This window comes from Hylobates moloch, unplaced genomic scaffold (genome assembly GCF_009828535.3).
Source record: "Hylobates moloch isolate HMO894 unplaced genomic scaffold, HMol_V3 SCAFFOLD_17, whole genome shotgun sequence".
Classification (NCBI taxonomy): domain Eukaryota; kingdom Metazoa; phylum Chordata; class Mammalia; order Primates; family Hylobatidae; genus Hylobates; species Hylobates moloch.
In genome coordinates, this window is record NW_026652292.1 from 27,441,961 (window position 1) to 27,468,513 (window position 26,553).

Below are 26,553 nucleotides of genomic sequence, written 5' to 3' on the forward strand. Positions count from 1 at the left end.
ATTCTCATCAAAATACACTCAGCATTAATGAACCTATTCCTATCTTAGAAAACAGTACCTTCTTTTTCCTCTCTTATGTTCCTCCCCACCACCACTACCACACAAAAGCATTCAATGGCTGGATTTCAGCTGGTGATGATTTGAACAATACATATTTGGAATTAGGAACAATCACAGCACAGAACTGTAGAAAGAATTGTTAAATGAATGTGTATAAGCCCATCACTAACTAGTTGGTCCTGATAATAACTAGTTGACTGACTTTAGAAACAGAATTTTATAAAATCCTTAAGACATCTCCATTTCATTTATAATAAAATTGATTTTCTTAAAATGGAAACATCAGGGTAGTCTAGGTACATTATTATATAGTAAAGCCTGTTTAGCAATGTTAAAATATTACCATTAAATTACCGATTACTTGCATCTATTATAATGATATAATTAAGCATTTTAAATCTCTTTGAAACCAGTATTCTCCATACATTTGATGAGTGAGATAAAAATACTAATAAGATAGAGCTAAATATTTGCATTTCAAACTATCCATAAAGAGCAAACTCTACGATATCTAAGATTAGGTGTGGATGTAGAGGCAATTCTTGTCATTTACAACAATGTGGATGAACCTGGAGGACATATGGTAAGTGAAATACACCAGACACAGAAATACAAAAAGCATGCTCTCACTCATATGTAGAAACCAAAAAAGTTGACCTCATATAAGTAGTGGATAGAACTGTGGTCATCAGAGAATGAGGGCGATGGAGGGAGTGGGGAGTGATTGGTCAACAGGTACAAAGTTACCATGAGTAAGGAAGAAAAAGTTTTAGTATCCTTTTTCACAGTAGAGTGACTATAGTCAACCAAAAGATACTGTATACCTCAAAATAGCAAGAAGAGAGGATTTTGAGTATTCCTACCACAAATAAATGATAAATTTTTGTCATAGTTACATTAATTATCCTGATTTATTACACAGTGTATGTATGAAGTGAAATATTACATTGTACAGCATAAATATGTACAATTGTTATTTGCCAATAAAAAATAACAATTTTAAAAGATTAATATAGTAGAAACTATGACTTCCAGGTGCGGGTCCCCTCAAATCCCTGAGATTTTTCTGTGATGCCCACCTTTATCATGTGTCTGATTGCATAAGCAAGCCCTCATCTCAGACTGTCTTTGCGATATAGCACTCCAGGTACTAGAGCAGATTTGCTTAAGTAAGCAGCGAAAGCAGAGGAAATCTTTACTCAATAAATGATGAATGCAGGTGTAAACTCAGCCGCCATAGCCAGAGCAAAAAAAAATAAAAATTCTGTTGTAATTTATGGCTGAATCTGGGCCATCTTTGGCTTATTCCCCTTCTGTCTTCTCCTTCCACTATTTATTTACTGAGTTTGTCTGAAAATGGTCCCTAAATTAACTACTGACAAGTGAATTCTCACCTAAAACTGTGCTGTCAGAAAACCAAATTTAAGACAGATACCTTTTGAAAATAGAGAAATGAGACATAGAAAAGTTTGAATGAAAACCACCACTTAAGTACTATCTAATTTTTTTATGAAACCATTTGGATTTTTCAGTTTTATCTTTATTAAAACTACCCAAAATCTAAAAACAGGTTAATATTCTAGAAATATGGAACTCAAAGCCCTTCAGAGTATGGTCTTAAACTGCCTTTCAATTCTTATACATTGCAAAAATTCTAAGCATAATTTATATTTAAACCATTGTAAGCATCATTCCTCCAATACCCAAATTATACTATAATAGTATGCCTCAGTTCTTTTTTTTACTTTTTCCTTCACCAGCTGAAATATGACAGATATTTTTGAGCCTCATACAAAAGTGATATTGATATATAATTGTTCATTTCTAATAGAGATTACTTGGAAGGAAAATAATACTTCAAATTAAATTGTGGAGAAAAATGAAAGATTTGTTGAAGGAAAGAAAGATTACTAGATAATTTCAACATTAATCAGAGTGAGGAAATAGTAAATAATAAGAATAAGATAAGACAAAGCATTTATAAAGTTTTGTATTTAAATTTAGTCATTAGAAAAAAGACAACCTTATAGAAAATGAATAATACATTTAAAATTATGAATTAAAAAAACAAAAAATAAAGTCATGTAGATGTCAGGTCATAAAAAGGAGAGAAATAATAGGTTAGAAATATCAGAAATTAAAAGAAAACTGCTCTACAGATCTTTTAGTCATTAAAAAGATAAATTCTTTTCTGAGAGTGATGGACTGTCTTTTGGATAGCTCACCAGAATAAAACATCTATCACACATGGCTAAAATTAAAAAGCAACTACCTAAAAGTGCTGAGTAGTGGACAGAAGCAGACAAACTCTTGTAAAATGTATATTCTTGAAAGGAAGTTAGAAGGACCTGCATTAAAGAAGATACATTTTTGAGGCATGTAACCTGTAACGACATGCAGTCCCAATGTGGCATACACAAGTTAGCAGGGGTGTGAGGGGAAAAAATGTGATTTTTCTTAATGAGACTGTTAGTGTAACAAAGCTGGAGAAATCATGGCTACCATAAATGACTAAAGAATGCTATAAGGAAAGCGTCAAAAAAGGGGTATCTAAGTCCTGTCTACCTATAAGTCTGACTGACCCCCAAATCACTCATGCAATATGTCCACTAAAAAAAAGAAAAATGTTAAGAAGATCTCAACTGAAGCCAGAAATGTCACTAAGATACAGACTTTGTAGTTCAACTCCAACTAAGGAAATGTCAAGAGAAGAAAAATAATAATAATAAAAACACCAGAATCCACAATCTCACATATTAACATGAATAATGAGCAGTATATAATTCACAAAGCCCCAAAAGAACAAGAGCAACAACTGAATGCATACTCTAGAGAAAAATAAATGCACCAAATCTGACACTGAGATGGACCAGAAATATTCCTTTGTTTTGTTATGTTTTGTGTAATGTCTACCATATCTATTTTAAATTTAGTGAAGCAAATTAGTCTGACAATGAATGAAATGACAGAGAAAAGTAGGAGACAATTCAAGCAGAAAAATTGAAATAGACAAAAACCAAAAAAAAATTTCAAATAAAGACTACCTAAAATTAAAAGAAACAAGAAGTTACTAGATGGAAGAAAGAGCAGAATGAAATGATAGAGGTCAGATCTGGTGAGCTTGAAACAGAAAATTTATCTTCAATGTGAGGAATCAGAAAGAGAAAAAAAATGGAAAAAAAATAAACAGAGCCTCAGAGTCTGTGAGATAGTATCAAACTATTTAATATGTGTGGCATTTGAGTCCAGGAGGAAAGGAACAACAGTGGACTTTGAAGAGGTCACTTAATTGTTTTCTGGCTTGCATAGTTTTTGTTGAGAAGTCTGCATAATTCATGTTTCTTCTTTTGTATGTAATGCATATTTTTTTGTTGTTTTACTTCTATCTTCAAGATTTTCTCCTTATCTTTAATCATCAGAAGTTTGAATGTTATGTGTTTAGGTGTGTTTTATTGCTGTTTTGTTTTTTTTCTGATTGAGATTATCTGAAATTTATCTATCTGTGCTTTTGTGTTGTTTATATTTGTAGGTAATACTCAACCATTACATCTTCAAATATTTATTCTTCCTGGTGCTTTCTCTGTATTCCTTTTGGGAATCCAGTCATACATAAATGGATATTTGCTTATTTTATATTTTTATGTTTTTATTTTTTTAAGATGGAGTCTTGCTCTGTCACCCAGGCTGGAATGCAGTGGTACGATCTCAGCTCAATGTAGCCTCTGCCTCCCGGGTTCCAGCGATTCTCCTGCCTCAACCTCCTGGGTAGCTGGGATTATAGGTGCACGCCACCATGCCCAGCTAATTTTTGTATTTTTAGTAGAGACAGGGTTTCACTATGTTAGCCAGGCTGGTCTCGAATACCTGACCTCAGGTGATCCGCCTGCCTCAGCCCCCCAAATTGCTGGGATTACAGGCGTGAGCCATGGTGCCCAGCAGTTTTATTTTTAAAATTTATTTTTTTTTCCTTTTTCAAGTTTTGCTTTGGGTAATGTCTAGTGATCTGTCTTCATGGTCAGTGAACCTTGCCTCCACTATGTTAAATCTATTAAGGAGCCCATCAAAGGAATTTTTCACCTCTGATGCACATTTATTTGTTTGTTTTATTCTTACCCATTCCAATTGACTCATTATTATATATTCCCTCTTTCTGTTAATAATTCTGTCTACTTAATGATGTTGTCCACCTATTTCACTATATTCTTTAACCTATGATTTATATTATTTTAAATTCCCTCTTCACACCTACAGCAGGCACTATATTGATGGAAGGCTTCTCTCATTATTCCTATCCCACATTCAGATTTCAGCTATCCCTGCTTACCTGTACCACACAGGGAGACTAACTCTTGATTCTTCTCTCTCCCAGTGCTGGGCTTCTGTTTCTTGTTACATAATGCCTGCCAGGTTTGTGGTGGGAAGTGCCTTGTCCCTTATATTTTTTGTCCAACCTCAGTCTCAGGAAGAACCTGTGAACTTGAGTCTCAGAAATAGTACCTTCACAGCATTCCTCTTCCTCCTGCTTGTGGCATCCAAACTTGTATCTATGTGAGGTCTTGTGTGGTAGAGTTTCCTTTACCAGAAAAAGGATACTTTTACTGGTAGTGGCATAAGGTAATAGGCCTAAGACAACTTTTGTCCTCTCCTACAGAATTATAAGCATATTTTCTTCCAAGAGTAATTGGGCAGAGTTTGTGTCCTATGTTTGGGTGGAATTACTACGACTATCCCAGTGGTCTAAGGTTTCTGCCCCAAATGAGGGAAGTTTCCAGAAAAAGGTGCATAGTTTCATGGCTCTCAAGCAGCACTTCCACACCCATCCCCCTAAAGGCAGCTCTCTCTGGTCTCCACTCCTCTCTCAATCTTTTTTGTGAATATCTGGTGGAGGTTTCTGGAAAAAAGACTGAGCGAGTGCAAACTACTTTTGTGTTTAAAGCTACCAAGGGTTATATAAATTAAGCTAAACTGTAAGCAATTTGTTACAATTGTATCTAACTTGTTTTTCCCCACATGTGTGGTAATCACTGACTCTTCCTCCTGAGTGCTGTAGCAAGTAAGCCAATCCTCATTGTCTCTCACTGGAGTGTCCCTATGCCAGGGTCAAGCTGTCTATCAACTCCCCTTAGCTGTCTGTTGGGCTCAAAAAATTGTTATTTTGTAGTTCATTCATATTCGTCTTATTGTTAAGACAGTCACAATATAATAGACAAAAATTGAATTAATCTAACAATATAAGAAGGACACAACAAAATGGCTACTAAATCACATTAACAAATCATAGCTTATCACATTAACAGATTATAAGGAGAAAAAACATACAACAATCTCAATAGATGCAGTAAAAACACTTGCTTAAATTCAAGACCCATTCATAATCACACATAATGAAAGAGTAACGGAAGGCATCTTTCCTAATCTGCTTAAGAGTGTGTACAAATAAACAAGTGTACAGCAAGCATTACATTTAATTGTGAATGACTGAAGTCTTCTGAGATTGGGAAATACACAAGGATGCCTACTGTCACTATTTCTATGCAGCATAGTACCTAAGGTCTCACTCAAAGCAATAGTCATAAAGAAAGAGGACTAAAATATTTACTCATTGGGAAAAAATAAAACTGTTCTTATACTGAGATAAAATGATTGCATATGAGAAAAATTAAAAACTCTAAAGATAATTATTGGAAATAATACTTGATATTAAGCAATGCTGTTTAGATACAAAGTCAATGTTTGAAAATAGGGTATATTTTATTTTAAAACATCACATTTGTAAAAGCAACAAAACTAACCAAATACATAGCAAATACATCTAATTCCTAATTTCTCAATGAAAAATTTGAAATATTATCAAGAGAATTTTTTAAAACTTAAAGGAATATAGTTTCCAGTATTTAAAGAATTAATAATTATACTATATTAATTCCCTTCAAACGTATGTATAGATTAAATCTATTATCAAAGTATCACCAGTCCTCTTCTGAAATTGAAAAGTTGATTGCAATTCATACATAAATAAAAATATACACAAATTGCCAAGAGGATCTTTCTAAAAAAAGCTGGATCAGATGGAGGGGAGCGAGATAGCTGAATAGAAGCCTCCAACAATCATCCCCACTGCAGGAACACCAAACTAAACAACTATTCAAACAAAAGAGCACCTTCATAAGAATCAAAAATCAGTTCATCACAGTACCTAGTTTTAAAATCATATTAAGGAAAAAATACACTGAACGAGGTAGGAAAGACTGTCCTGAATCACCTATACCACCCTTTCCTCATCCCCCAGCAGCAGCTGTATGGCACAGAGAGAGATTCTCTGCACTTGGGAGAAGAGTACAGTGATTGCAGGACTTTGCACTGGAACTCAGTACTGCCTGGCACAGTGGAAAGCAACATGGGGCAGAACTCAGCCAGCACTCATGGAAGGAGCATCTAGACCAGCTCTAGGAAGAGGCAAATTGTCCATCCCAACAGTAGAAACCTGGGCTCCAGCAAGCCCTGCCACCACAGGCTAAAGCTCTCTTGGGTTCTAAATAAACTTGAAAGGCAGCCTAGGCCACAAGGACTGGAATTCCTGGGCGAGCCCTAGTGCTGTGCTGGGTCCAGAGCCAGAGGAATTGGGCTGCACATGAACTAGTGAGATACTAGCTGGGACAGCTGAGTGCTTGCATCACCCCACCACTCCCCCAACCCAAGGCAGCCGGCTCGCAGCTCTGGGAGACACTCCTTCAATCTACATGAGGAGAAGAGAGGGAAGAGTACAGAAGATTTTGCTTTGAAACTTGGATACCAGCTCAGCCACAGTAGACTAGGGCATCAGACAGACTGCTAAGGCCACCATTCCAGGTTCTAGCTCCCAGATGACATTTCTAGATACACCCTGGAGCAGGAGAGAAGCCACTGCCCTGAAGAGAAGGACCCAGTCCTGGAAGAATTTGTGATCTGTTGACTAGGGCAATGAATAAACAGCAATGGTAGCCAGGTAGTACTCACCGTGGGCCTTAGGGGAGGTTCAGAATTGTGCTGACTTCAGGTGTGACCCAAAACATTGCCAGCCATGGTGGCTAGAGGGAAAAGTCTCCTCTGCTTGAGTAAAGGAAAGTAATAAGGGGAACTTTGTCTTATACCTTGGTTACCAGCCAGGACACAGTGGGGTAGAGCACCAACAAATTCCTGGCATTATCTATTTAAGGCTTTGCCTCTTGGACAGCATTTCTAGACCTGCCCTTGGCCAAAAGGCAGCTTTCTGCCCTGACGGAGAGATTCAGGACTGGCAGCATTCACCACAAACTGACTGAAGAGCCCTTGAGCCTGGAGAAAACAGTGGGGTAGCCAGGCATTACTTGCCATGGGCCTGGGGCGCAGGTAGCCCCTTTCACTTGAGGAAAGGGGAGGAAAGAGTGGGAACAACTTTGTCTTGTGACATAAGTGCCAGCTCAGTTGCAGTAGAACAGAGCACCAGGTAGGTTCCTAGCATTCCTGACTCCAGGACCTGGATCCGAGATGGAATTCCTAGACGTGCCTGGGGCCAGCCAGCAGGGTGGGGAGCTCACCATCCTAAAGGGAAGGACACAAGCCTAACTGGATTTGCCACCTGCTGACTGTAGAGTCCTTGGGCCTGAGTGAACACAGGTAGTAGCCAGGGAATTGTCACGGAAGCCCATCTACAAAACCCAGTGCTATACTAGCTTCAAACCTGGCACAGCACAGTCCCAGTGGTGGTGGCCACAGGGTGCCTGTGTCATCCTTCCCAGAGCCCCAGGCAGCTCAGCATCAAGAGAAAGAGATACCATTTGTTTGGGGAAAAGTAAGAGAAGACAAGAATAGTCTCTGCCTTCTAATCCAGAAAATTCTTCTGAATCTTATCGAAGACCACCAAGGCAGTACTTTTACATGTCTGCAAGAGCCACAGCATTACTGCACTCAGGGTGCCCCCTAAAGCAGATACAGCTGCAGTGACCAAAGACATAGGTCACAACACGCAAGTCCCTTCAAATACCTGGAAGGCCTTCTCAACATGAATGGGTACAAACAAGCGCAGGCTGTGAAGACCACAATAAATACCTAATTCTTTAATGCCCAGAGCCCAGACACTGACAAACATTCACGAGCACCAAGACCATTCAGAAAAACAAACTCATGAAACAAACTAAATAAGTCACTGGTCAACCCAAGAAAGACAGAAGTAGAGTTATGTGACATTTCAGACAAAGAATTCAAAATAGTAATTTTGAGGAATCTTGATGAAATCTAACACAGAGAAGAAATTAAGAATTCTATCAAATACATTTAACAAAGTGATTGAAATAATTAAAAAGAACTATGTAGACATTCTGGAGTTCAAAAATGCAATTGACATACTGAAAAATGCATCAGAGTGTTTGAATAGAAAGACTGAAACATGCATCCATAAAAAATAAAACCTTCAACAAATTTTCAAGAAATAAAATACTTATTAACAGAAACTACAAAAAGTTAAAAAGTGGAGGATGAAGTTAAAGTGTAGAGTTTTTATTAGTTTTCTCTTTACTTGTTTGCTAGATTATTTGTTTTGCAATCAGTGTTAAATTGTCATCAGTTTAAAATAATGATGTTATTTGCAAGCCTCATGGTAACTTCAAATAAAAAAGGGGTATAACAGATATACAAAAAATAAAAAGCAAGAAATTAAAACACACCACCAGAAAAAAATTATCTTAATTAAAAGGAAAACAGAAATAAAAGAAGGGAGGAAAAGAAGACCACAAAACAAAAAATCAAATAATAAAATAGCAGGAGTAGGTCCTAACTCATTAATAATAATAATGAATGTAATTGAACTAATCAAAGACATAGAGTGGCTGAATAAATTAAATACAAGACCGAACTATCTGTTGCCCATGAGAAACACACTTCACCTATAAAGACACAAATAGAGTGAAAATAAAGAGGTGGAAAAAGATATCTTATGCAATGGAAACCAAAAAATAGCAGGAGTAGCTATACTTACATGAGACAAAATAGGTTTCAGGACAACTATAAAACACAGAAAAAAATGATTATTTCATAATGATAAAGGGGTCAATTCAGCAAGAGGATACAACAATTGTAAATATATACGCACACAACACTGAAAACCACAGATATATAAAGCAAATATTGTTAGAGCTAAAGAGAGAGAAAGAACACAACACACTAATAGCAAGCGACTTCTGCACCCCCACTTTTAGCATTGGATATATCTTTCACACAGAAAATCAAAAACAACAACAACAACAACAAAAAAGGACATAATCTGTTCTATACACCCAATAACCCTAACAAATATTTACAGAACATTTTATCCAACAGCTGAAGAACATACATTCTTCTCAGCACATAAATCATTCTCAAGGATAGACCATATGCTATGTCATAAAATAAATCATTGAAAAGTAAAAAAAAAAAAAAATGAAATTGTATCAAGTTTCTTCTCTGATCACAATGGAATAAAACTAGAAATCAATAACGAGAGGAGCTTTGGAAACTACACAAATACATGGAAATTAAACAATATGCTCCTGAATTAGCAGCAGGTCAATGGAGACATTAAGAAGGAAATTTTAAAAGTTCTTAAAATAAATAAAAATGAAACAGAACATACCAAAACCTATGGGATACAGTGAAAGAAGCAACAAGAACAAAGTTTATAGCAATAAGCACCTACATCAAAAAAGGAAAAAAACTTCAAATAAACAACCTAATAATGATGCATCTTAAAGAACTAGAAAAGCAAGAGCCAACCAAACCCCAAGTTAGTAAAAAAAAAGAAATAAAAAATATCAGAGGAGAAATGAATGAATTTGACAAGAAAACCATACAAAAACCAATGAAACAAAAAGTTATGAGTTATGTGTTTCTTTAAAGATAAACAAAATTGACAAATATTTAGCCAGACTAAATAAGAAAAAAAGAGGGAAGTCCAAAATAAAAAAAAATCAGAGATGAAAAAGAAGACATTACAGCTGATAATGCAGAAAAGCAAATGATCGATAGAGGCTACTATGACAAACTAGATGCCAATAAATAGGAAAACCTAGAAGAAATGGAGAAACCTAAACACATACAACTTACTAATAATTGGACCAGGAAGAAGTGGACCATGGACCATGAAGAAGTCCAAAACCTCAACCACCAAATAAGAAGTCTTTAGATCAAAGCCATAATAAAAAGCCTCCAAGCAAGGAAATGCCCAGGATCCAATGGCTTCACTGGTTAATTTTACCAAACATTTAAAGAACAAATAGTACCAATCCTACTCAAACTATTCCAAAAAATAGAGGACAAAGGAATACTTCCAAACTCATTCTATGAGGCCAGAATTACCATGACACTGAAACCAGACAAAGACACATAAAAAAAGAAAACTATAGGCCAATATCCCTGATGAACATTGATGCACAATTTTTGAACAAAATACTAGCAAACTGAATTCAACAACACATTAAGAAGGCCATTCATTACATCCAAATGTGATTTATCCCAACAATGCAAGGACGTTTCAACATAGTCAAATCATTCAATGTGATACATCATATCAACCAAATGAAGGACAAAAAACATATAATCATTACAATTTATGTTGAAACAGCATTTGCTAAAACTCAGTATTCCTTCATGATAAAAATATTTTAAAACCTGGGTACAGAAGGAACATACATCAACACACAAAAGCCACATACGGCAGACCCATAACTAGTATCATGCTGAAGGAGGAAAAACTGAAAGCCTTTCATCTAAGAACTGGAAGAAGACAAGAATGCCTTCTTGTCTATAGTACTGGAAGTACTGGAAGTCCTAGCTACAGTTATAAGACAAGTACTGGAAGTCCTAGCTACAGTTATAAGACAAGAGTAAGAAAGAAAAGGCATTCAAATTGGAAAGGAAAAAAAATTAAATTATCATTGTTTGCAGATGATATAATCTTAAATTTGGAAAAACCTAAAGATTCCACCAAAAAAAAATTAGAATTGATAAGTTACAGGAAACAAAATCAACATACAAACATAGGTAGCATTTTAATATGTCAACAGTGAATAATTTGAAAAAGAAATCAAGAAAGTTATCCCATTTACAATAGCTATAAATGAAATAAAATACTTACGAATAAACTTAACCAAAGAAGTGAAAGAGCTCCACAGTGAAAACCATAAAACACTGATGCAAGAAATTGAAGATGATACAAAAAATGAAAAGATATTCCATGTTTGTGTATTGGGAGTATAAATATTGTTTAAATGTCAGTACTATTTAAAGCAGTCTACAGATTCAATGCAATCCCTATAAAAATACCAACAATATTTATCCCAGAAATTAAAAAAAAATTCTAAAAATGTATATGAAACCACAAAAGACCTGGAATAGCTAAAGCTAAGTAGAAAGAACAAAACTGGAGGAATCACATTACCTGACTTCGAATTACTGCACACAGCAATAGTAACAAAAACAGACACATAGACCAATGGACTATAATAGAGAACCCAGAAATAAATCCACACATCTATAGCGAATTCATTTTCAACAAAAGTGCCAAGAACATGCACCGGGGAAAGACAGTCTCTTCAATAAATACTGCTGGAAAAACTGGACATCCATATACAGAGAATGAAACTAGACCCTCATATCTCACCATTTACAAAAATCAAATCAAAATGAATTAAAAAGTTAAACATAAGATCTCAAACCATGAACCTACTAAAAGAAAACATTGGGGAACCTCTGCAGGACATTGAACTGTGCAAAGATTTCATGAGTAATATCGTACAAGCACAGGCAACCAAAGCAAAAATAGACAAATGGGATCACATCAAGTTAAAAAGCTTTTGCTCAGCAAAAGAAACATTCAACAAAGAGACAACCCACGTTATCGGAGAAAACATTTGCAAACTATCTAATTGACAAAGAATTAATAACTAAAATATATAAGCAGTTCAAACAACTTGATAGGAAAAGAAATTTAATAATCCAACTAGAAAATTGTCATAAACTGTTAACAGCTATTTCTCAAAAGAAGACATTCAAATGGCAAGGAGTATATAAAAAGGTGATCAATATTACTGATCATCCAAGAAATGCAAATCAAAACTCCAATGAGATACCATCTTATTCTGGTTAAAATGGTTTTTATCCAAAATACGTGCAATAACAAATGCTGTCCAGGATGTAGAGAAAAGGCAACCTTTCATAAACTGTTGGCAGGAATATAAGTTAGTATAATCACTATGAAAAACAGTTTGAAAATTTCTCAAAAAACTAAAAATAGGATTACCAGATGAACCAGCAATCCCAATGCTGGGTATATAACCAAAAGAAAGGAAATCAGTATATTGAAGAGTTGTCTGCACTCCCATGTTTATTGCAACATTATCCACAATAGCCAAGATTTGGAAGCAACCCAAGTGTCCATTAACAGACAAAAGGATAAAGAAAATATGGTAGGTATTATGGAGCACTATTTAGACATAAAAAAGAATACAATTCTGTCATTCGCAATAACATGGGTGAAACTGGAGGTGTTTTGAGATCCTGTCATTTGCAGTAATATGGATGAAACTGGAGGTTAAGTGAAATAAGCCAGGTGCAGAAAGACAAACTTTGTACGTTCTCACTAATTTGTAGGAGCTGAAAAACATTAAAACACTTGAACTAATGGAGATAAAGAGTAGAGTGTTGATTACCAGAGGCTGAGAAGTGTAGTGGGTAGAGGTAAGTGGAAATGGTTAATGGGTACAAAAATATAGTTAGAATGAATAAGTTCTAGTATTTAATAGCACAACCAGGTGACTACAGTCAACAATAATTTATCATACATTTTATAATAACAAAAAGAGTGTAACTGGATTTTTTTTTAACACAAAGAAAGTATAAATGCATGATGTGATGGAAACCCCATTTACTCTGCTGTGATTATTAGGCATTGCATGCCAGTATCAAATATCTCATGTACCCTATAAATATATACACCTACTATGTACCCACAAATGTTAAAAATAAAAATTTTAAAAGCTGGAGCACTAGCATAATTGGATATAACATATAAAACTACAGCAGAAGTATTGGACAATAAGCCAGTCAGGAATGTTACAAAGAGACACAGACATGAGGAATTTCTTCATGATGAATTTCTCCATGACAAATTTGTTACCCCCGTTTGAACAGAGGGTAACAAATGGAATTTTCACCAGGAGATGCTGGGTCAAATGGACTTCTATATGCGGGAAAAAAATAGAATTTGAAAACTGCCTCACAATATGTAGAAGGCTAAACGTAACACTTTTAGTAGAAAACAGAACAATATTATCACTGCCTTGGGTAAGAAACACTTGTTAAATTAAACACAGAAACCATTAGCTTAAAGAGCAAAATGATAATTGGATGACATTAAAATTAAGAACTTCTGTTAATCAAAATTACCATTATGTGAATGTAAAAGTAAATCACACATTAAAAGAAGGCATTTACGATACGTATATTTGAAAAGAGAACTACATTCAGAAAAATGAAAGACTCCAAAATCAATAAGAAAAAGACAGACAGCTCAATTAAAACTAGCAAAAGACTTCAAGCAGCCACTTCATGCAAAAAAAGACAAATGTCCAAATATCCAACAAACATTTGAAATTTTGCTGAATTACATTAGTCATCAGAGAAATGTTAATTAAAACCACAGCAAGATACCAATACACACTCACCAACAAAGCTAAAATATAGCACACTAAAATACAAAGGTTTTTGTCTTTTTTCCCTATGCTCTCTGTCTCAACCAAGATTGAATGAAGTGTTGTGTAACTAAAATTTTTGTACATTGGTAGTAAATTTGTATAGCATTTTATGAAGATGTATTTACTAAACTTAAGCAAACAAATGCTGTTATCCAACAATCCTGCCCCTAAATATATATCCCAAAAAAACTTACTAGAATGTTTGCAGTAGCTCTACTGAAAAAAGCCAGTAATTGAGGGCAGCCCAGATGCCCTTCTACAGTAGAGTGGATAAACATCTTCTGTAATGGTTTCACAGGTTGAGTTCTCTGGAGGAAGATTCTGAGATGCAGTTTGGCGTGCAAGATGATCATTAGGGACCAATACCTGTGAAAAGAAGGAAAAAGAAGTACTCATTGAACAGAAAGGCAAGTCAAACTGATGCAGGAACATCAAAACCTTAGTCTGAAACAGGCCAGGTTCTCAGGCATGCAAACTGCCCATAAGAGTTGTCTAGTTTGAGTTAAATTCATGGGGATTTTGTAACACTCATCATACTCAGTAACTAGATGTGGAGTGTCCCAGGAAGTACATAAGTGAGGGAGTTCTCTGCAGCTAAAACAGAACATGAAGGAGATGACAGCTGGAGGATGTTTGCTGACATTGGTCCCTTCAGCTGGACAGCTCTGAGCACCCATCGCCAGGTCAGCAACTACTATTATGGAATATCATATATTCAATGACAATGGATAAATTATTGTTAAATGAAATAGGAATAAATCTTACAAATATCATGTTAGGTAAACAAATAGATGGCATAATTTCATTTATATAAAGTTAAAAAACAGGAAAAGTTGAATCTGATGTTCAAAACCAGTATATTTTCACTTAGGGAGAGGGGTCAGTGACTGGGAGGACGCCAGGGGCTTCTTGGGTGATGGCAATGTTCTATTTATTGGCTAACTGCATAATACATGGGTGTGCTTGCTTTGTTAAAATTAATTCAACACTACTCTTAGGTTCACATTTCCTTAGACAATGTTATATGCTAGGAGAAGGCAAATGAAAAGTGATTGATAGTTATGCTCCTTAAAACACAGCCAACAACTCTCCTAGAGCAGAAAGAAAACATACATAAGGAAAGGTAGAAAGAATCTCACTGATCACAGGAAATTTTAAGACATCTCTTACAATTAAGTAGACAGAATATAAATGAATATAGAAAATCTAAAAAACATAATCAAAAGTATGTGTGTTTATTACATATACATATATACACAAGCCATGATAAAAATAAACTTTTTTTTCTTTTTTTTCTAATCAATTTTTCTTTTTTTATTTTTATTTTATTATTATACTTTAGGTTTTAGGGTACATGTGCACAATATGCAGGTTTGTTACATATGTATCCATGTGCCATGTTGGTTTGCTGCACCCATTAACTCATCATTTAGCATTAGGTATATCTCTTAATGCTGTCCCTCCCCACTCCCCCTACCCCACAACAGTCCCCGGAGTGTGATGTTCCCCTTCCTGTGTAGGGACATGGATGAAACTGGAAAACATCATTCTCAGTAAACTATCGCAAGGACAAAAAACCAAACACCGCATGTTCTCACTCATAGGTGGGAATAAATACACTTTTTAAAATACTCACGGAATATTCATCAAGAACTTCTCATATATTAGACAACAAAAGACAAAAGCAATAAAAACAACCTCCCCCAATAGTTTCCAAAGATTCAAATAACACAGACGGCATTTTCTGACTACAATGAAATAAAACCTACATTGAAAACATATCAAAAATAAAAAAGGTCCTTCCACTAGTGAATAAAATTTACATTTAAATCAAAGAAGAAATACAAAGCAAATTTAGTGAATTTCTGGAAAATAAAATGAAAATAAAATTTATCAAAATTATGGGCTATAAAATGCAGGTAAAATGTTTCCAGCTCCCTTATACACACAGCATGGTTCAAGGGAACTTGATAAATTGAGGCTTGCCAATATTTTTTCCCTAGAATATTATTTTTTCTATTTTTTCTATTTCAATCTCACCCTTTTTTCAGATCCATCATTGAACACCTCTTCATTTTCTCCAAAACCAAATATCAGCTTGCCTTGTTTAATATTCATAGAAGATATAAATAAGTTGATTTAAATTCTGATTCAGAGATGTGAGTAGACAACAGGGTGTCTTTGTACATTTTTATTGATACTTTTATTTCCTATCATGCTTTGCTATTATTTGTCAACTTTTCTTAATCCCCAATTTAAAACAGAAGCTAGGCCAAATTTTGTGCATCTTTAGATATAGTATGCACTCAAAAAAGTGCATTGCTAATAGACGTTAAACAATAAATATTTCTAACTAAATAAAAACTGTGTAAATGGTCATTGTGCATTTTATTCCTCGTCTTCATCTTCTTCATCAGGTATGTTTCTTAAAAAATTTAATAAAAAAATTATAATTATGATTTTGTCATTTGTATTTTACAGAAATCTCTGTAAACCCAAGAATTCAATGGCGTACAACTATATACATTTTAAACCAAGTGAAAATTTTATTTCTGAATCAGCAATTCTTAATTAGTCATTTTGGAAATGCTTAATATTTTGGATGGAAATAACTGACATATGTTTTTCTCAGTGTCTCTATATGAACAGTAATCACTGGTAGCAATTAAGACTGCTTAATTTTTGACGAGCATATTTTAGTTCACTTATGAGTTTCTCTCTTCTTTTGTGTTTAATGATAGACTGATGACTTTTAATGTTATATTGATTTTTTTTTTTACAGTATAATCTCAGGTCCAATCAGGTTAAATTTTCCCAAGTGCCTTAGTAATTAGAGGAATGTTTCTGGCGTGTACGTGAAAACTACTGGCATAACATTTAATATTTAATATAAGTCAGCATGCCAAAAATAAATGGTGGCAGCATTCCAGAAAGGATTAAATTCATTGAATAGTTGTTAATAAGGTTTTTACTCAGGAGTAATTCTTCTCTCTCATTTCCTCTCTCTGTGTTAGCAACTCCAAAAACAGCCCTTCCTAATGAATTATTGAATCAACCAAGATAAAATAATATAAATGAACACACAAAATTTTCCATTAAATGATACAATCCTAAAGACTTTTACAAACTCATTTATTATGTAAAATAAGCTTAGATTGCAAAAGAACATAGAAACAATGAGATTAATTAACACTTCCCTACGACAAAAGACTTATGGAGATATATTAGTTATATATAAATGTGTCCTTAGTGAAGGTGCAGTTTGAATATGCAGTTTAGACTCTAAGTTTAGAAGAAGGCAGAAAAAAAAGTATAATTTTTTTATGTTGCCAAGTATAAGAAGTCATTATATACAATGAAGGAAATTGTTTTTTTTATTTCATGCAATTAGTCACATGATTCACAAGTTAGACGTTTATAAGGAACAAATTCATATTGAGATACTAGTTTTGATAGTTAGGTCCTTCCCACAGGCAGATGAGAGCATTATATTACTGTGCTTTCTTCTTTAAAAATTCATACATCCCCTCTTTGTGCTCCCATTGCTAAAATACACGAGAGGCAAAATATACTAAATTTTCAGGTAAGAAAAATGTCAGTTGGAGAAAAATATGATGTTAAGGTCATTAAGTTAAAGAAAATAATTTTAGAGACTACCTTTGTCTTGTCTATTACCAATATGAATAAAAAATATCTCCTTCATAAAATCCTGCGTTATTCAAATGTCAGCTACAGGGTTTTTTTTAACCACTTACTAAAAAATATGCTAATGTGTTGCTACTAATGTGTTGCTTATACATTTAATAAATCCTTTTATTTTAACTTCAAAGTGAGCACCAGTGTCTCATACTACTAAGGAGTATAGGCTTTACGGTTAGATGCACCTGTGTTTTAATTACTTTTCTAACCTGCTGTGTAATCCTGGAAAATTTAGTTCACTGCTTTGAGCTTCAGTTTTCTAATATACAAAATGGTCAAAATAACAGTCGTCTCACAGTGTTATTCTGAAAATTAAACAAGATAACACATATAAAGGGCCTTGCAGATTGTCTGGTTCATATAACTGTAAAATAAACAGAAATGTTTATCGTTAACATAAATATCATTAACACTATCATTATTATGAAATATTGCATCTGTCCCAATATCCTCTTTAGTCTTTTCTGAAATTATCTTTCATTATACCCTATAGTTCTCTCTAAACTTCTGTAAACCCCAGTGAGCTGATGTTATAACCTCCAACAACAATAATCTAAAAGAGATACAGCTTCCACTTCACACACAGAAAGGATGCCCTTACCTTCTTCTTTGCAGTGGTAAAATATGTGATCTTTGAAGTTTCTGAAATTGGTACTGATTTCAAAGTTTACTTGGTAGAAGGAAATAAACCCTGAATTTTAAAATCTTCAAATTATATATCAGAGTGATAATACAGCAAAGTGCAAATGATATATTTAGCAAATATTTGATAGATGAATGAGTCAATGAAGTGAAAACCTGAGAAATACTTCTTCAATATGCCTTCCTTCATGCTGCACTGGACCATAAAGTCTTCCACACTTTAGTGGTGAGTTTGGGACTAATATAACTAATATATTTCTTAGAGAATTCTTCCCTTTGAAGTTCTAAGAGACAGGATCTACTTTATACCTACTTGATATTTTCTGTTTTCCTTTTTTCTTCAAGAGATTCTGCACCTTTGGTGACACAAACAATTAATGAGATTATTATAGTATATGTTCGTTCATCAAAACGTACATTACTTTTGATTGTATTAAAACACAACGGTGCTCATGTGAGAAAAGTATTCTAAACACAAGATTAAGACACAGAATCATTTGCTCAGCGTTAAAACTCTATATAAATCACTGGATCTTGCAATTCATTTTCTTATACTTTTCTATATTCTTCTCCACAATGACTCTGACCACCTTTTGTAGCGCCTGTTACCCTGAAACTAAATCCCAAGATAATGACTCCAGTGCAATGGCTTTATTTGGAAGACAGAGACCATAATCACAGGGGAATGAAGAAGTGAGATGAAAAAGGAGCAGGAAGCTAAAAACTACAGTGATCATCCGTAATTTAACCACATGGAGAACTGTGAGAACTATGTAAACACATATCTTAGGATTTTTCCATCTTAGGAAAATTCCTAGGCAAGGGGAGAAGATACTGGAGCATTTGTATACCAACTCCTGTTCTTCATGGGATTAAGGTTGTGCTTCAGGAGTCTAATTCCTTAGCATTTGGTGTGACCTTAGAGGGAAAGAGGGTTTCAAACAAAGTCCTCAGACCCCAACATGCACAGCTTTGCAATTGGAAGTCTACCACAGGCTGCTTTACACTAACTCTGCAACTGTTACATGAGTGGCTATAAGAGGCAGAGAGAAACAGAAACAGCCAGCCAGAGAGAGAAAAAGGAATGGGGAGAGAGAGACAGAGGAGAGAGGAGATCAATTATTCAGTTATCTTTTTTTCTCTGCTAAATGTCATCTTGCCATTTTATAAGGATGACAAAATACAATTTAAAGAAATTAGTATCTTTCCATTTCCTCATTCGTTGTAAGTGGATATACAAGTAGATACTCACTTCCATATTGCAGAGCTCAGCAAAATTGTTAAAAAAAGTTGAGTGCTGGTTTACAGAGAAGGAAAGTGGGATTCTTGCTAATTTCAAAGTGATTTCAACACAGTTTTCTTTTTGTTTTCATTGAAAGTAGGCAAAAGTGAGAAAAATTTCATGAATAGCAATTTAAACAGGACAAATTTTATTTCTGTATAACATCATAGTTGCAGAGAAAGGTTGGCATTTCTCTCTGTGAAAACATTGATAATACACTTCACGAAACTATTTTGTTTTCTGTTTATATAGTCACATGATACTTAATGATAGCAGATTATTTCTAAAAATGATTTTATGTCTTTCTATTCTTTGTCTCCTTGGAATTTGTAATAAGTACATCTGTTTTATGACCCACAAAATTAGAAAGCAAATACAAGGACAAATGTGTCTAAAGTTTCCAACAATCTCAGGAGCCATAACAATGACAAGTTAATGAGGTATCCAAGTTCGTGAATGTCTGATGTGTGGCATTTGACACCCAACAATTAAATTTTTTTTTTTTTTTGAGACAAAGTCTCACTCTGTCACCCAGACTGGAGTGCAGTTGCATGATCTCGGCTCACTGCGACCTCCACCTCCACGGTTCAAGTGATTCTCCTGCCTCAGCCTCCCAAGTAGCTGGGATTACAGGCACCCACCAACATGCCCAGCTAATTTTTGTAGTTTTAGTAGAGACAGTGTTTCCCTATACTGGCCAGGCTGGTCTTGAATTCCTGTCCTCAGGTGATCCGCCTGCCTTTGCCTCCCAAAGTGTTGGGATTACAGGCATGAGCAACTTAATTCTTAGATTCATCAAATTTGCTAAGAGATTAAACTATGGCTAACATAAAAGTATGTGTAGATTCCAAAATGTGTTATGATATTGGGGAAAGAAAGCAGATTTCAGATGATCAACCTAAAAATTACACAACTATTTTCTATACTTATATTTAATTTGAAATACACAAGCAAGGTTCAATACAAACCCTAATGTTGTATCTTTAAAGAAATGACCTCATCATTTTATGCTGTTCATAAGCATTCCAATTTCTAGTCATTTATATCCTGATACCCATATCTACCATGAAGTGGATTGCCCTGTTCACTGATGTTTAGATGGTGATGATCCCCAAGCAGAACCGTACCTTCATTTTATAAATAAACTTTTGATTATAGAATAGTTTGGGATTTACAGAAAAGTTGCAAAGGCATAATGAGTTCCTGTTTACCCCAAACCCAGCTTGCCCTACTATTAATTTCTTACATTATAATGGTATCTTTGTCACAAATAATGAACCAACATTGATACATTCTTATTAACTGAACACCATATTTATTTGCAGTCCATTTGTTTTTCTATAATGTCTCTTTCCTGTTCCATGATTCAATTCAGGTTACTACACTGCATTCAGTCTTCATGTGTCCTTAGCCTCCTCTGGATGAGTGAGTTGCTTAGACTTACCTTGCTTTCAGTGACTTTCAGTGAGTTTTAAGGAGTGCTGCTCAGCTAATTTGTAGAATGCTTTCAATGTTTGTTTGTCTCATGGTTGAAAAAAAATAGTATGATTTTGGGGGAAAACGTCACAGAGGTGAAGTGCCATTCTCATGATATCAGATCAAGGGTACATACTTCAGTTTGATTTAACACAGATGATGTTAACCAGGTCACCTTGCTAAAATAATGTTTGCAGTTTTCTCCACTGTAAAGTGTTTGTTTTTATTTTTGTTTTCAATGCTCTATTCTTCTGAAACAAAGCACTAAGCTCAGCTCACTTTTAAAGTTTCACCTCTGATATGATTTGGCTCTATGTCCCCAACCAATCTCAGCTGAAATTGTAATCCTCATAATCCCCACATGTGGAGGGCAGGACCTGGTGGGAGGTGACTGGATCATGGGGGCGGTTTCCTTCATGCTGTTCTCGTGATAATGAGTTTTTTCAGATCTGATGGTTTTATAAGAGGCTCTTCCCTCTTCACTGGTTCACTCTCTCTTGCCTGCTGCCATGTAAGACATGCCTTTGCTTCTCTCTCACCTTTTGCCATGATTCTGTTTCCTAAGGCTTCCCTAAACATGCAGAATTGTGAGTCAAATAACCTCTTTCCTTTATAGATTACCCAGTCTTGGGTCTGTCTTTATAGCAGCGTGAGAATGGACTAAGACAACCTCCTTGAGGAACGGGTATGTATATAAGTTATTTGATATTCTGTTATTGAGATTATCTCATCTCCCTCATGCATTTAATTATTCAATCATTATTTATACCAATAGACACTCATGGATCTTTATTTGATATTTTGGCTCATAATCCAATAGCATATTATATAGTATGTTGTGGCCGTAGCTATTGGGAGCTCTTTCAGGTTGGATCTTGTATCCCTTTGACATATCTTTGTTACTTTGTACTTCTGAGTACTTTCTCAACTATTTAAAAATATTCAATAATTCTCACAATGTAGGGAAAAATGGACTAATCAACATAAATAATGACACCAGAAAAGCTTAATTAGGAAGAAAATGCAATTCTCTGGGCAATATACTAAACTTAAATTTATGCTTCATTTCTCTTTGTGTAAAATACATACAGATTTTGATATCTGAATGTACCAAGACATTTGTGTTGAGCTATGTTTACTCTGCCTTTTGGCATTTACATAATTACAAAAATAATTTAGTTTTATCCACACCAACCATGCATTTTAGTTGATTTGTAAATGCATATTATGCAAATTTATGATATTTACTATGTATTTTTTTCAATGTTAAGTAATAATAAATTTTTTGAAATCCATGGTCCAACAATAAGATATATACGATAACTAATTAGTAGTATTTTCCAGGTAAATAAAGTTTATATTTTCAAGATAAAATTTAGTAAACTGTATTTCATAGATCTAAATCCATTACTTTATGTCCATTAAATATTTGATTAATTGAATAGATGAATTTGGTTAAACAAAAAAGTTAATCAGCATATGAAATTTCCCTTGAATACCATGCCCAAATCCATACCCACTCTTGGAAAAATAATCATCAGGATAAATTTGATATCCTTTTTACAGGTTGTTCACTAAAATTGCATACTTTTCTAAGAATCTAAGACAAAAGATAATACATATATATTTTTCATTTTAAATAATTTCTCCGTGAAATGGGTATAACAATAGTTTCGCCTCATAGGTTTTTGGGAGGATTTTGTTAATATGACTGGAGCTTAGATCAATGTCTGGTATATAGAAGCACTCTGTGAGTATCATCTATTGTTTTCATTTCCAGAATATACTGAGAATAGTTTTATAAATATACATACATAAATTCTAATATTTTTAACCATTTCATTGTATTTCTTCCATAGAATGTGTGTGTATGTAGTTTATTCAAATAATTGTTTATCAATGAGTTTTTATATTTGTTTCAATATTTTTAATTATTTCAAACTTTGCTGTCACTGTCATTTTTGTGAAGGTTGCCTTGAATATATATGTAACAGAAGACATGTAAATATGTGAAACTTTAATAAGCATCGTTAAATAGCCCTCTGGCATGCCTATAACTATTTATGCTCCAATATTTACATCAAATGAGACCTACTTTCGGTATGTCTAAACTTCCTTTTTTTATTGTTAGATTTATTGGTAAACAATGGCATTTTGCAGTTATTTTCTTGATTGTCAACAAAATTAAACATGTTTTCATATATTACTAACAACTAGAATGTCCTTTCAGTAAATTGTCTGGTTTTTTTACTTCATTTTTATTCACATATATTTTTTACATCTTCTAAATATTTGAAATATTTTACTGTCAGTGCTGTGTTTCTTTTTAACTTTTTAGATGCTGTTCCTTTTGGGATCAGAAGTTCATAACGGATCAATGTGATCTAGCTTTTTCTTTTGCTTTGCATTTCATATTCTATTTAAGATGACATTTGAAGTTGATATGCCATAAACTTCTTTTTCTATATTTTCTGCTAATATTTAAATTTTTTTTCAATTTTTTTCTTGAATATGTCAGGAATTTAATTTATTTTGGCAAATAGTACATTACAGGTTTACATCTATTATTTTATAAGTAGCCAATCATCCCAAATCGATTCTTTGATTTGCTTATTCTTTCTCTAATATCTCAAAAAGCCACTATTATAGTAAATTCTCAGATTTGACTTTTCCTAAGCCCACTGTCTTGTTCCATAATTTTTACAAAGTTATTTTTGCAATTTTCTATTTGTTATACGAGTTTTAGAATCAGTTCATCAGGTTGCATGAAAACACTGTACTAATTTCTTAATAACATTGTACTGCATTTGTATATATATATTAAGGAAGAAATGACAAAATTCAATACCAGAAATTTCTATATGGAAACATGGTATGTTTCTCTATTCATACAGAAATCCTGCTCATTAGTGCAGTTTTATATTTCTATTTATATTGGTCTTATACATTCTGATCAGTTCTATTCCAATTTATTTTATAATTTTACTGCTGTGTTAGATGAAAACATATTTCATTTTAAATTGTTTATTTCTGAAGCATAATAAATAATAATTTTATGTTAATAACATAACTGGTCATATTGTTAAACTATTTTAGTTTAATGTTTCTCAGTTAATTCTGAGATTATCACATTCTTAGGTTGATTATCATATTTCCTACAAATGCAAAAGGGTTTTCTCTTCTTTTCTAGTAAGTAATAAAAGCATAAATCTTTTATTTTTTCCATAATTTTTAATAAAAACAAGTGGCCTTTTATTATTCAATAGTATTAGTGAGAACAACCATCTTGCTTTATTTTTACTTACTTAGAACTGCTTTTAATATTACTTCCCAAATATATTTGGATATATTTTGAAATAAAATTGTCACAAATATATTCAGAGCATGGATTGAGATGAATAAATTTTCTCTTTAATATATTGATAAGTATTTTCACTTCAATATTATTTGTAATATTTAATCATTTTGTTATTGCAAGGCAAATAACAAATGGAACTCACCTGACTATATTATTACTTTAATAACCAATAAACTTATTTTAATAATGTTTTATTTAAAATTTGCACATCCCAATGGATATATAAGATTAATTTTTGAGTGATGGATTTACTTTATTGATTGTTTTTTTGCATGATTTAAGGTTAGTTTTCTTCCCCCCAACATTTTTTTGTATTTTCTACCCTGATTTTATCTCTTTTTATATTAGAAATATTAGTCTCATAAAGTAAATTGAATATCTTTTTGTCCTGTTCTGTGATCTGGAATACTTTATGCAATTGAAATGATCTGCTCTCAGTGTTTAGAAACTAAGCACTTGTCAGATCATCTGGGTCTGGTATCCAGTTTAGACACAAATCTATGACTTTCTTTCTTCTTATATTATTATGGATTCAATTTTAGAAGGCAAATATTTAGAATTTCTATATACATCAAACATTATTCCCTGTGTCTAAAATAAAATTATATTATAATTAAGATTTGAACACTAATAGCTTGCTTTTTTTATCTAAAAAACTCTCATTATTAATCTCACTATCTGGTATTTCAAACATGAATCCAGCTAAAGCTGGGTGTAGAAAAGAAGTAGCGAGGACAGATGAAAGAAAAAAACTTTAATTTGGTGAAACTAGAATTTTTATCGCTACTAAACCATGACTATTTGTCTATTTTTGTCATCTGTGCACACTTTTATCTCACCTGCAGGTAGGAAGGAAAGAGTAACCCAGTAAGGCAAATTTGAAGTAACTGTAGATGAGAATAAATAAGTAACATTGCTTTCTCCTCACTCCTGACAGACTCCAGCTTGTCCCATAAACCACTTCCACTAGCTGGTAGTATTACTTAAATTTGCAGGATATAGCTCTTACCTCATTGAAGAAAATTTTTATAAATTAGCATAAATGGTGAGTCATGGTGGCTTACATCTGTGATCCCACCACTTTGGGAGGCCAAGGTGGGAGGATGGCTTGAGCCCAGGATTTCAAGACCAACTTGGGCAACATAATGAAACCTCATCTGATATATGGGAGCTAAGCTAGGAGGAAGCAAAGGAGTAAGAATGACACATTGAACCTTGTGAACTCAGGATAAAGGGTGGGGAGCGGCAAGGGATAAAAGACTACACATTGGGTACAGAGGTATAAAAAGAAAAATTACTCCCTTTGAATTGCTTCAGTGATAGCAAAAAAATCATGACATCTAGACATTTTTCTGAAGCATAAAGCAGCTTTTGAAAATTTGCTAAAATATAGCTAGCACTAATATAACATTTAACATAAAGACATTCTAATATTTTGAATCTTGTTGACCTGAGCCTCTCTCATTTCATCTCTCTCCCTCTCTCTCTTTCTGTCTCTCTCTCTCATATATATATATATATATATATATATATATATGAGATACATTTATGAGATATATGTAAGGATTGTATAGCTATATATACACATTACATTATATATATATACACACACATACATATATATACACACACACACACAATCCTTAATGCACTGAATGAGTAAAGTATAAACAAAGTTCTCCCAATACAGTAAGAGATGGGCTTAAAATTTGTGTTTCTTTATTAGTTCGTTAGTTGCTTTTTTTTTATTTTCCTAGACTTCTAAAAGGCGATGTATTTTAAGAGATATGCAATCTTTCCCAATGTAATCATAATTCAACTTCTAAAAGCTCTTCATCAGACCTCTAGATTCAGGGAATGTGGATTTATGAATAGATTCTAAGTTCAGTGAATGCTAATCCCAGCCCCACTGGTGATTTGTGGTGTGAAACTGGGCAAACTGCCTAACATCTCAGGAACATTTACTTTTCTCATCTACTAAAAGGAAACAATAAAAACACTTCTCTTGAAGAAATTGGGTGTGGTTCAACTAATCAAATGTGTTAAAGCATTAGAAAAACTCATTTCCATAAATCACGTTCGTGTGGCACATTCTGGTTCAGATACATTTGTATTTAAATAAATTGTTTAAAGCTTGCCCTTGATAAATCAACATTTTTGCTCATTCAGGATGGATTTATCAAAGATGTGTGCTTAGTGAGGCCCTAAAATATCAGCCACACACCTGTCCCCTGGAGATAGATCCATACACATATGCTTATTTGTTGAATGCCAAACAGAAAATAGTTATTGAC

At 33.8% G+C, this 26,553-nt stretch overlaps 1 long non-coding RNA gene across 1 annotated transcript in view; it reads right to left on the minus strand.

The window, feature by feature from the left end:
* LOC131381653 (uncharacterized) overlaps positions 1-14,100 on the minus strand; it is a 46,284-nt gene extending 32,184 nt beyond the window's left edge. Inside the window, exon 1 of the long non-coding RNA XR_009210530.1 lies at positions 13,997-14,100. This is a non-coding gene — a long non-coding RNA (uncharacterized LOC131381653). The remainder of the gene's footprint in view (positions 1-13,996) is intronic.
* Positions 14,101-26,553: the final 12,453 nt, after the last annotated feature.